Below are 11,851 nucleotides of genomic sequence, written 5' to 3'. Positions count from 1 at the left end.
ATATGCTCACATTTTACTTAATTTATGAGTTGCCTGCTAAAATTTGTAGCTGCGCCATTCATTTCCAAATGTCATTCATAATAAATTGAAAAAAATCTGCCAGGCTTTTATCTGGTTTATTTGAGAGTGTTGTGTCTTATAAATAAAATTTGTTTCCAACCTAAAAAAAAGTAACTAAAAATAAATGCATGTTTATAAGAAGTGGTCCAATAAATGGCTCAGATCACTAAAACACACAAAAAATAATTAAACATTTTAAAAAGTAGAAGAAATAAGATTCTGGAATCAGGAGAAAATTCGACTCCTGGTTGAAAATATCAAAGACGCACAATTTGCTTCAGATAAGAAGTTAAATGAGACGATATTATTGAAAATTACCGCACAGTTGAAGGTTCACCTAAATTAAATTAAATCGGTGTAAAAAAAAAAAAAATCTGTGTGAACACAGCAGAACATCTGTGCAACACCACGTCACTGACACACACAGTTTGTAACTGTTGCGTCATTGCTGTGTAATACTTAATAACAAAAATCTCCTACATGCAGGAGTCTTGACAAATATTTTGGATAGATGGGTTCTAAATGAAAGCGAAACGAGGAAAAAATACGCCGCGTTGTTCGCTGGCACACGACTTGCATCTACTTTGAATTTTCATTTAATTTTATTTGTTTTTTTTTTCCGTTGAAGAGGAAAAGAGCAAATAACTAAGGAGACAGTTAAAAGGGAAAACAAAAATTCCAGAGTTTTGATTACTTTAAAATAACTTTCCAAACTTGATAAAATGTGCGTGAAAAGTTAATTTACGTTGCATTTTGGACAAAAACGGGTCAAATATCCAAAACAAAACAATGTGTAAGACAGCTTTTGTCTTCAACTCAAAATATGAATGTTTTAATTCATAATAAAAGAGGCACATAACTAATTGAGTGACAGTTCTCGGCAAAATAATTTAAATAAATAAATAAATTACGTTGGGATGACTTAATATGTTGTTTTTTTTTATTTTATTTTATTTTTGTTATTATGAATACATTTGATTTAAACTGAACTGAACGTAAAGATTGACTTGAAGTGGACGTTTATGTTTTTTTTCTTCGTAATGAAAACTAAATTTAATCAAACGTTTTCTGTTAAGATGAATTCAAGATCAACTGCGTTAAGGTGAAATCATAAACATTCCTGAAACACTTTTAATAAAAAAAAAAAACGTATTTAATATGAGATAAACTGATTGACAAAGACAAATATGTGGAACCGAAAATACGTCTTTACGTTTTAAGGTGCATCATCAAAAATGTAACACTAAGAAAGTAAGAAAGCAAGGAATTATTTTCAATATTCAGCTTGATTTGTTTCATATTTTTACTTGAATAATTTTGCTAGTTTCACAAATTTTGCAGTCACTTTTAAATATGTAAAGTGTCAAACTGCAGATACTACTTTTGATATAGTCAGTAAATATGTTTCCCTTTAAATCTCAGCTGTATCCACCGAGAAGGACAAAGTAAATTAAAGGAAATGAAATAACACCACAAAAGTCCATATGTCATGTAGAAAATAAATAACCCTCAAGCCTATAAACAAAAGATAATCAACACAAGAATGGTGGAAATTAAATTTTAAGGACACCCCCCCCCCCCTTCAACATTACATCTGCACCCTTGTCTAAATCAAATAAAAATGCATTTTAAAAGGCATTGCAAAGTTTAGTAATAACCTATGAAACTGAAAGATAAATCATACATTCTGTGTTTAACTTCCCAAATTCATGCACACAGTAAGTCTGTTTATGCATAATGTAAAAAGCACAGAAAACCCATTCTTGCGCATACAAATAAATCTGAAAACATTGCGTGACCATACTGCATAATTAGCATTTACTCTGAAACATAAAATCTAAATGTAGCCTGGGAGGCATAGCATGCATCAAATCTGAACCACAGGAGTCAGAAGCCAGCAGCAGACTGACTATTGGCATCAGTTCCTCTGCAAACCTGCAGAATTAAGATATAAAACTTCATATAAGATTAGGAAGATTAGACCTTACTTATGTGAAGCGCCTTGAGGCAACTCTGTTGTGATTTGGTGCTATATAAATGAAAATAAATTGAAATCGAAATTGAAGTTTCATATCAGCACATGAACCCAATTAATAGCGTATCTTAAAAAGGAACATGGTGGCCGTAATGCCAAGGCTCCAAATGTTACAGCAGTGGGGAAAAAAGGGCGAACAGAAAGTGGATGTAGGATTAATACAACGAAAAAACAATAGTAACATCTGTGTGTGAGTGCAGCAAACACACACACACACATCCATCCACAGGACAACCTTCCTACCTGCTGGCCGGTCAGGATGAAGTGTGGTTTGAGGTTTCCGTGTGTTAGGAATTGTTCAAAGTTTGGGAAAAAGTCTGCAGATGGGCAGGTGAAAGTGCTGGTTTGGGTAACAAGCTGTCCACAGGCCAGGGAAGACCCCAGGATGGAGAAGGAGACCTAAGTCCAGGTGCTTCGTAAAGCAGCTGTGAAAAGTGCTAAACCAGGAAACAAAAGCTGGAAGGCTTTCAATTTTCAGGCCAGATCTTTTCCAGATGCCACTATAAAAGAAGCTTGGGTGAAGTAAGTCTGGTGTAAATACATAGACATCATCTGCAAACATGCTCATGTGTCCAAAAATCACATTTGTTCCTGCTTGCCCTGGATTTTTTATTGCATGAATTAGCGGTTTGATGGAGCTCAGGTTGTCTAGTAACCACATCTTTGGCGGATTCCGTCCTAGATTGTTGTTGAAGTGTCCTTGGGCAAGACACTGAAGACCAAAATTATACACATAATCTTCCTAGGAATTTGGGAAAAGATGTAGAGAAAAAAGTTAAGAGTTTAATATAAGCACAGAGCGGCTATTAGGAGCAATTTTAAGAACAAACAAAGGAACATGAGTGGATGATTTTCTCCTGAACACACTTCTGTTTTGTACATTCAGCAAATATCCACTGCCAGATGAGAAAAAAAAAATGCTTTTTTTTTATAAATTGCATATTATTCTCATGATCTAAATCCCATTGCAACATCACACAAAAATTTAATTTGAAATATGGTATAATGGCCCTGCGATAGACCGACGTCCTGTCCAGGATGTACCCCGCCTCATGCCCAATGACCGCTGGGATAGGTTCCAGCTCCCCTGTGACCCTTAATTGGAGTAAGCGGGTGGAGAAAATGGATGGATGTGGTATAATGTAATTTATAGCATTTTGCATGCAAATTCCAATGATAATACTTAAAAAACAGAGATATGAGAAACAACAAATGTAACAATTGAAAGTGATCCATATGGACTAATGCATTTGTCACACTCTGCCCTCCTCTTGACTTTGTGGCTGTATTTAAAGATGGAGAGTTATAACTCCCTCCTCATCCACATGTGGATCTGTGGTCTGCCTTTCTTCCGCCCATGCACTGTTCCCCCATCAGACTCAGCCCCATGAGTTTACTTCTGTTCCACTAGAGACAGTAGTGATAAGGTATCTTGGGCCTTCGTGGCAATGCAGAGTGAAGAAGTGTATCGTATGTACTCAGATACAAACATACAATGATCTTTTTGGTTATGGTCAACCCTGTCTCACAGCAAGTTGTGATTCAGGAGCATGAAACAAACAAGCAAACAAACCAAAAACATTTCAGCCATTTTTAATCATTCACTTTCTCATAATTGTAAAATGCTGTCATAATTAAGAGCTAAAAAGTAAAATATATGAGATTTTAACATATGATTATGAGATGTTAAATCAAAATTACAAGATAGCACGTTGGACAAGTGGGAGGTATGAGACGTTAACTCTTAACTGTGAGATGCAAAAATATGATATTTCAAATATGAGTCAAAATTATGACATTGCAAGTTATAATTATCAAGTTACACTTCATAATTTTGAGAAAGTATGTCAAAAGTGTTTATTTATCTTATAATTGTGATACAAACTCAATTATGAAACAGTAAGTTATAAATACGATAAATCGTATGAGAAGGTAAACACAACTGTGACAAAGTAGTTCATAATTAGGAAATTATCATAATTTGAAGATGTGATAGTTATTATTCTGAGATAAACCAAAGTGATAATTACAGTATGTTTCTCATAAATATGAGATGCTGACTCATAATTATGAGATAGTAAGCCAATATTGGGTTAATAATAATTATAATATGCTTAGTCTTAAGTATGACCCAGCAAGTCACAATTATGAAACAGTAATCATAATAATTATGAGATGGTAAGTCATAATTATGATTATGACATGAATTCACCAGCTGACAAATTAAAACAAAGAAAACGTAAAGTGTCTTCGTGAGGTGCTGGAATATGCCACCCAGACAACGTCAATGTGCATTGGCATAGATTCTCCAAGTCTCTGGAACTTTACCGGAGGCATTGAACACCATTTTCCCAAAAGATATTCTCTCATTTGGTGTTTTGATGATGGTGATGGAGAGTGCTGTCTACCTTTTTGGTCTAAAACCTCCCAAAGGTGTTCAAGTAAGCTGATATCTGGTAAATGAGATCTGATTCATATTATCCCCATTGGATCGGTCAGCGATCCCTCATGACCCATGGACGGGGCATTTCTTGTTTCTTTATTTATGAAGGGTTTTCCTTTAATTTTCAAGCATCTGCAATTTTGACTAATAATCTAGACAGATTTTCTTAGTTTGTCTGCTTCTGTTTGCTTGAAGTCACCACGTCTTCACAAGAGCAAAGAACAATCATGAATTACTTTATAACTGTGACTCAACATGTAATTACGAGAAAGCACTACTGAAAAATGAATTTAAATAAATTTGATCAATTTTTCTTTTATCTCGCAGATTAGTGAATGAATGACATATTAAACAAAGTATTTATATATATATATATATATATATATATATATATAGGCCAGGTCACTCTTGGAAAAGAGATGTCAATCTCAATGAGTTTTTTACCTGGGTAAATAAAGAAAGAAATGAATATATACACACTATATGATTTTATTGGTTTTGGTCTCCAGCAGCAATGCCACTCTGAGTACACCTGATCCCATCAGATCTTAGAGGTGAAGTGAGTGCACACACGTTGTTTGATTTATAACTGTTCGTGTCAATCAGAAGCTTGTCGAACAATTCCTTCTTCATCCTGTAAATTATGACAACATTTATATAGAGAAAAACATTATGTGCAGCTTCATTAGTCTATCTACACAGCATCAACAAGAATACAATTCATAATTTCAGAGAGTTGGTTGTATTAAAACATTGGTTGGATGAAATATAAAATCAGCAAAATAGTTGTTTATTTTACAAACTGATTTAATAGAGTGTGTTCACATCAGATATTTCACAAAGGACACATAAAACACAAATAGTTAACTAACACAAAACAGTGTACAATGCTAACAAAAGGACCAGGCAAGAAGAAAGACAAGATTTCAACATCAGAGTCAAACAGTCTGAATGGTTGTAATCAAATAAAATTAGACCATCAGCTAATCATAAATAGCAGAAAAGAGGTGACTTTAAGTCTCGACTTAAACACTTTAACCAAATATAGCTGTGTATTTTTTTACAGCCAGACTACATAACCATTTACCATGAGAGGCAAAGTTTCTGCAGCCTGCTGTCTTCTTTTCACTCTTGGAATGCAGGACATGGGTGGCACATAAGGCTCCACAAGTTCCATAAGATAAGATGACCCACAGTCCATCTTGTAATACTGCATCCACTGCACTGAATGAACTACCCCAGGCAGAAAACCAATCATCCACTCCAGCACAAAACCTTGACATCTACCCTCGTATAACCCAAGAGCCAGTGAAGAGACATTAATGCTGGAGTTACGTGATCAGATTTCCAAGAACTGGTCAAGAAATCTTGGAAGCCTATTCGGAATATTTTTAAAGAAGTTCTACTGTACTGTATGAAGTAAAGATAGAGAAAAATATAGAATAATAAAGTTTTCTTCATTGCATGGTGTATGCATGCAGTTGTTGTTGTGGGCTGTTTGCAGAAATTATTTTTGCCTGATGAAATATATTCAGGAAAAAAAACCCCACATTTTTATGAATTGGTTGTGGAGGAGCACCTGTAGCAGTGGGTAGAAACACAAAGCTTTGCATGTATCTTTGGGCTGGGGGGTGGGGGTGGGTGTAATGGTGGGTTGGTGGCTGTGGGCTTCGGGGCTGACACGTTCTGCTAACAATGCACATCACACACAAGGACCCACATTCCAACATCCTGATTCCCCCCCCACCCCCCATCCCAAGCCAGTTCACCACAGTGTTCCACCTCCCCCAACAGGTTTTCTGGAGCTGCAAACATGGGAATAAAATTTATCAATTCTAGGCTTAAATAAAACTTAATTATTCATAAAGAATAACTTTTTACACAAATGTGAAGTGAGAAAGATGTTTACATATTAGAGACATATACAAATTATCCAAAAAATATAATATCAATCATATTTGCCACTCAAGGGCACTTTTTTGAACATCAGAATGTAATATTATAATTTACACAACTGCTACACATTTTTGGCATGTAACCTTTGAAATTTATGACCATAATATGTTATGTACTCTGCTGCCCTCTAGTGATATTTCTGAAAAGTGCATTTAAAAGTGGAAAAAGGAAAAAAAATGCTAAAGCCAAATTAAACTATTTCAAAATACTACTTAACACTGTAGAAATGTATATCAAATATGTGGCTTTGACTGTTATCTAAACAGAAGAGATAATGAAAAATGTAAAAACAAATGAACACATTAGATGCACATGCAGCCGTGGGCACAGCTCCCCTCACAGTTAGCATCAGTAACTGCTCGTCCGTTAACTGACATAACACCAAACTGATATAACCGCTAAAACACTGTGCTGAAGCTACCGTATTGCCAACCACCAAATTTATGATAAGATTTGGCTTTGACTTGGATTTTGCTTCAAAAACCCTGAAATTTTAGTATGTTGTCACATAAAACATGGAGGTTCAGCTAAAGGTTTAATATGCCAAGATCAGATGATGATCAAGATGTATATAACAGTTAAATGAGCAAATAAAATTAAGCAATAATTTCTGTGCCTCATAAAGTTGAAAATCATTTTAGTAATCTAATGGCGTCCTGCTCGTCCATCTCCTCGAAGTGATTCTTGTTGCTTTCCCACGATGTGTCCATTGTGACTAGATTAGTGTATGAGCTCCAACAGGAACAAACGTATGATTTTAGGGTTTACAAATGCGTTTGACCTTTAAATATTATTTTAAAAAGAAGAAGAAGAAGAGAAGGAAAAAAAGCTGACTAAAGTTAGCCAAACAAATTATAGTGGAAGCTAACTGGTCCGCAAATGATTTTCAAAATTAGCCGATAAGCTAATCCGCGAACATGAAAAAATGAGCTAACAATCACATCAGCTGTTCACTGTTTATCTGAAATATGCCACCACTGCACATATAGCAGTTCAGAACTAAAGTAAACTAAAATATAGTATAAAAAATAAAATAATAAAAATATAGTAACAAGATCACAATACAAAAATATGTATGTATGTATGTGCCCCCCCCCCACACACACACTCTGCCTATACAGTGTGGTTTTTTTGCTTATAATATTAATGAATCCTGCATAAATGTAGTCAGCAACTGTCATTTCACTATATATATATATATATATATATATATATATATATATATATATGTGATGGTTGCCCCCTGTGACAGACTGGCATCCTGTCCAGGGTGTGTGTGTATACATATATATATATATATATATATATATATATATATATATATATATATATATATATATATATAGATATATATATATATATATATATATATATATATATGTGTGTGGTGTGTCCAATGTGCAGACAGCACACAAAGCTCCACAACACCAACAGAAAAACACACGGAGTGCGGCGTGCACCCACTTACAAAGCCAGGGTATAATGATCACACAGTGTGGTCTAACCCAGCCATTGCCACATTCACAGACCCAGAGGCCTGTGGGCCATCACATCTCACTTCAGTGAGGTCAGCACAGCTTCAACTTTGACTCCCGCAAATAAAAATTATGAGCGTGTCAGATCCAGAGATGATAAATTTGGCAGTTTTCTTTGTCTCACCTCAAATTCTGAAAGAGCATTTGATCCGAAATTACTCAGATAAAGATTTAAACCATAGTGGACCATCAATGTTGACTCTTGACACTCTGAGGCAGCATCCTGACTGGACGGGACGACTGATTATACTGTGCACCATTCTAATTTTATAGGTCACATCCACAGTCAAACATGGTATTACTTGCAGTGAAATGCTTAGTAGCCTGGCTCTGGTATGTACAACACTGAGTGTAAAGAGCGTAAATTGCCATGTGCAAAAACCTTTATGTGCACAATGTGTAAATGTGCAGTTGTGTGGGAGGGAATTATGCAGCTGCATTATTATTCTCAGCACTCAAGTAGGACTGACTGTGCTACAGTGCTAATTACCTTCACCAGGGGTGGGGGGTCGGGTGAGGTTGTCATTGTTATTCAGCTGACCAGCTGCAGTGGAATATCTCAAAAAGACATGAATGGATTTCAATTAGATTTCATGGAAAGGTAGGTCTTAGTTCAAGGAAGAGTTGATTAAATTTAGATGCAGACACCAATCAAGGGGTGTATGTGTGGTATTCACCTCTTGATCCTGATCAAGAGGCATTATCATTGAATTTTGATCTTTGAATCCTGTTTCTTTTGATCTTGATCATAGGATCCACACAATCAGTAATCAAGGGTCAGATTCTGTGCCTTGATCCGTATTCCTTCAATCCTGATTACAACATAAAAAAACACCGATGATAGATAGACAGTAACAAAAATGCAACCTCCTTGGGAATATTGAAAGATCAAAGGTCTGCAATGAGGATCAAAGAAAGATTTTTGATCAAAATGAGTGATCAGGATCCAAGGTTAATGATCAAGATCAAAGCTCAGTGATGACTGATGAGCTATCACAAAAGAAAATAGAATTGCATGCCACATTTCATTAATAAACTTTGGCTTATCTGAAGTAAATATTTCATTTTGTGTTTTAAATGTGTTGAAGCTCTGATTTATTTTGAGGCCCACTGTTTCATTCAATCTAGTGTTCTGAAACAGCGACTAATTTTTCAAATCAGCTGTTCTATATGTGCTGAAACCCTGAGTCATTTTTTCATGCATTTATTTCTTTGTTGAAATAAAGACTTATTCTCTGAAGCAATTGTTTCATTTAGTGTTTCACACATTTCCAGAAGCATTTGCTATACCTCCACCTTCCACCAAGTGTTTCAAAACTAAAATTCTTTTACATGTTTTCTTTCTTTGCTTTATATATTTTGAAACATCAAAACTTTTGAAAGACCTGCTTCATTGAATGTTTCAAGCATTTTGAAACAGTACATTTTCTGAAACAATTAGCTTAGAGTTTCTTTTTAGTGTTTTCATTTATTTTTTTGAAATAGTTGTTTTAGTCAGTGTCTCTATCATTCTGAAACACTGAACAATTTTCTGAATGCAGCGTTTCATTTTATGTTTTGAGCATGTTGATATCCCGACTTATTTTCTGAAGCCAGTTTCATTCAGTATTTCAAGCATTTCAGAACAGTTACTCACTTTTGGAAGCAACTGTTTAATTTAGCATTTCACCATTTTGTAATGGTAAATAATTTTCTGAAGCAGTTGGTTTTTATTTGTCTTAAATGTTAAACAAATAAATAAATCCTTATTTATGACATCATTATTGGTTTCAGTATTTCAGGAGAGATTAACACCTGAAATCTACCGCTTAACTACACATTTAGTCAGTGGGACTACTACTGGCTAGTACTGTCAAGTCAGTACTACTGGTTGTACTGCAATAAAGCTCTTAAAAATGAGTGTTATTCTGAAGACAATGGCAGTTGCGTTTTTATGTTCATGAGACTAAATCTTTAAATCTGTAACTTATTTGCAGTATTTCTATACTCAGGTAGAAATCTGCAGTTCTGTTGCTGCAAGCAAGTGGGGCGACATAGCAAAACAATTGTTCATTTTGTGATAAAAGCATTGGATCTGACACACATATTATAAATTAACTAATGTTTATTTTCAGATATGGCGCTATCTTGGAGCGGCCACTAATGAGCTACAGGGGTCATAAAGATTTACACAGGGGTCAAAATTTAAAATATGCTGCAATCATGTTGAAAACGATACCACATTATTTGTCTGATCACAATGATTCTAAAAAGGTATAGTTTGGATTATCTATGACTGAATATTCTGGAGTTATGGGTAAAACAGCAAAAATGTGACAAAGATCAGTTTCAGTTTGTACAGGGGTCAGAAGTTAAAGTTACTCCAATTTTGGTAAAAAGTGATGCAAATTAATGGTTGACATTAAAGGATTAATAAATGGAATAGTTTTGACTGTGTTGAATGCTTGGTCTCCAAACTAAAGGTCAAACAAGGTCGATGGCCATTGGATACGTATGACCCGTAACATAATAACAGCATGGCAGATGGGTAAACTATTCCTTTTAAAAATGCTATTAACTTGAAGTGTTTATGAGTTATTGTATTTTCTTTGTTCCTTTTGTTTAGTTTTGTTAATGAGAGATTTTTTTGAGTGTGTTTGCGTGTGTGCTAAATAAAACAAAACTCACTCACTCATTCATTCATTCAAATTGACCTTCGTCACCATTTTTAAAGTTTTTATCCCATAACTCCATAACATTCAATTGTAGATAGTCCAAACTGTACCTTTTTGGAATATTTATGATCAAGCAAATAATGTGGTATAGTTTTCAATATGATTGGAGCATTTTTAAATTTTGACCCCTGTGTAATAATTCAATTGACCCCTACGTGGCTGCCTATTGAAAATTCAAGTGGCCTTCGATTTTTTCAAAAGAGTAAAATCTAAGGTGTACTTTTGCCAGTTTGGTGGTCACCATTTGAGGGATAGCGTAAACTATTCACTTATGACCTCTTCTGGACAAAATAATGTATTGCAGATAAGTAGTAAAAGTTTGGCAAGTGGACACACACACATGCGCCCAGTAAAAGTAAGTCCCTTCAGCTGCTCCCTTGTTTGCACTTGGGGTCGCCACAGCAAATCCAAGGTGGATCTGCATGTTTGAATTGGCACAAGTTTTACGTCGGATGCCCTTCCTGACGCAACTCCACATTACATGGAGAAATGTGGCAGGGGATTTGAACCCGGAACCTTCTGAACTGAAACCAAGCGCATTAACCACTTGGCCACCACCCCTGCGACACAGACCCCTGCGACACAGAGGAGCCCAGTCCACTTGCCAATATCTGTGATATTCTCTTCATCCACAAAGGAAAACAACTACAGTATTATATCACAACATAAGTCTGGACAGAAACTGAATTTATGTGTGGCATATGCTTGTGAAACAAACCACAAGTTGAGGTTAGAAGCTATGCATCATATTAATAGATAATCCACTCTATGAACTCAGCTGCAGGCAGTTGGGAGTCCCCAGTGACAGTCGCAGTGCTTGTTGTGCGCATCTCATTTTCTTCTCTGAAGTGTCTGGCTGCGGTTTGGAAATGTTATTATGGCAGAAAATATTTGAAATCTTTGCCTTGTGATGGCCCTGACAGCCTGTTCAGGGTGTACCCCGTCTCTCACCCAATGACTGCTGGGATCGACTCTAGCACCCCCCCCCCCCCCCCCACTCCTTTGACCCTTAATTGCAATTAGCAGGTACAGAAAATGAATGGATGGATGAATGAATGTCTGAAAGCACAGCCTGTTGCAGGGCATGCTTTTGGCTCCCCCTTGTGTA

This window comes from Thalassophryne amazonica, chromosome 17 (genome assembly GCF_902500255.1).
Source record: "Thalassophryne amazonica chromosome 17, fThaAma1.1, whole genome shotgun sequence".
Taxonomy (NCBI): Eukaryota; Metazoa; Chordata; class Actinopteri; order Batrachoidiformes; family Batrachoididae; genus Thalassophryne; species Thalassophryne amazonica.
The sequence above is the reverse complement of the archived record's forward strand: the minus strand, read 5'-3'. Positions refer to the sequence as shown.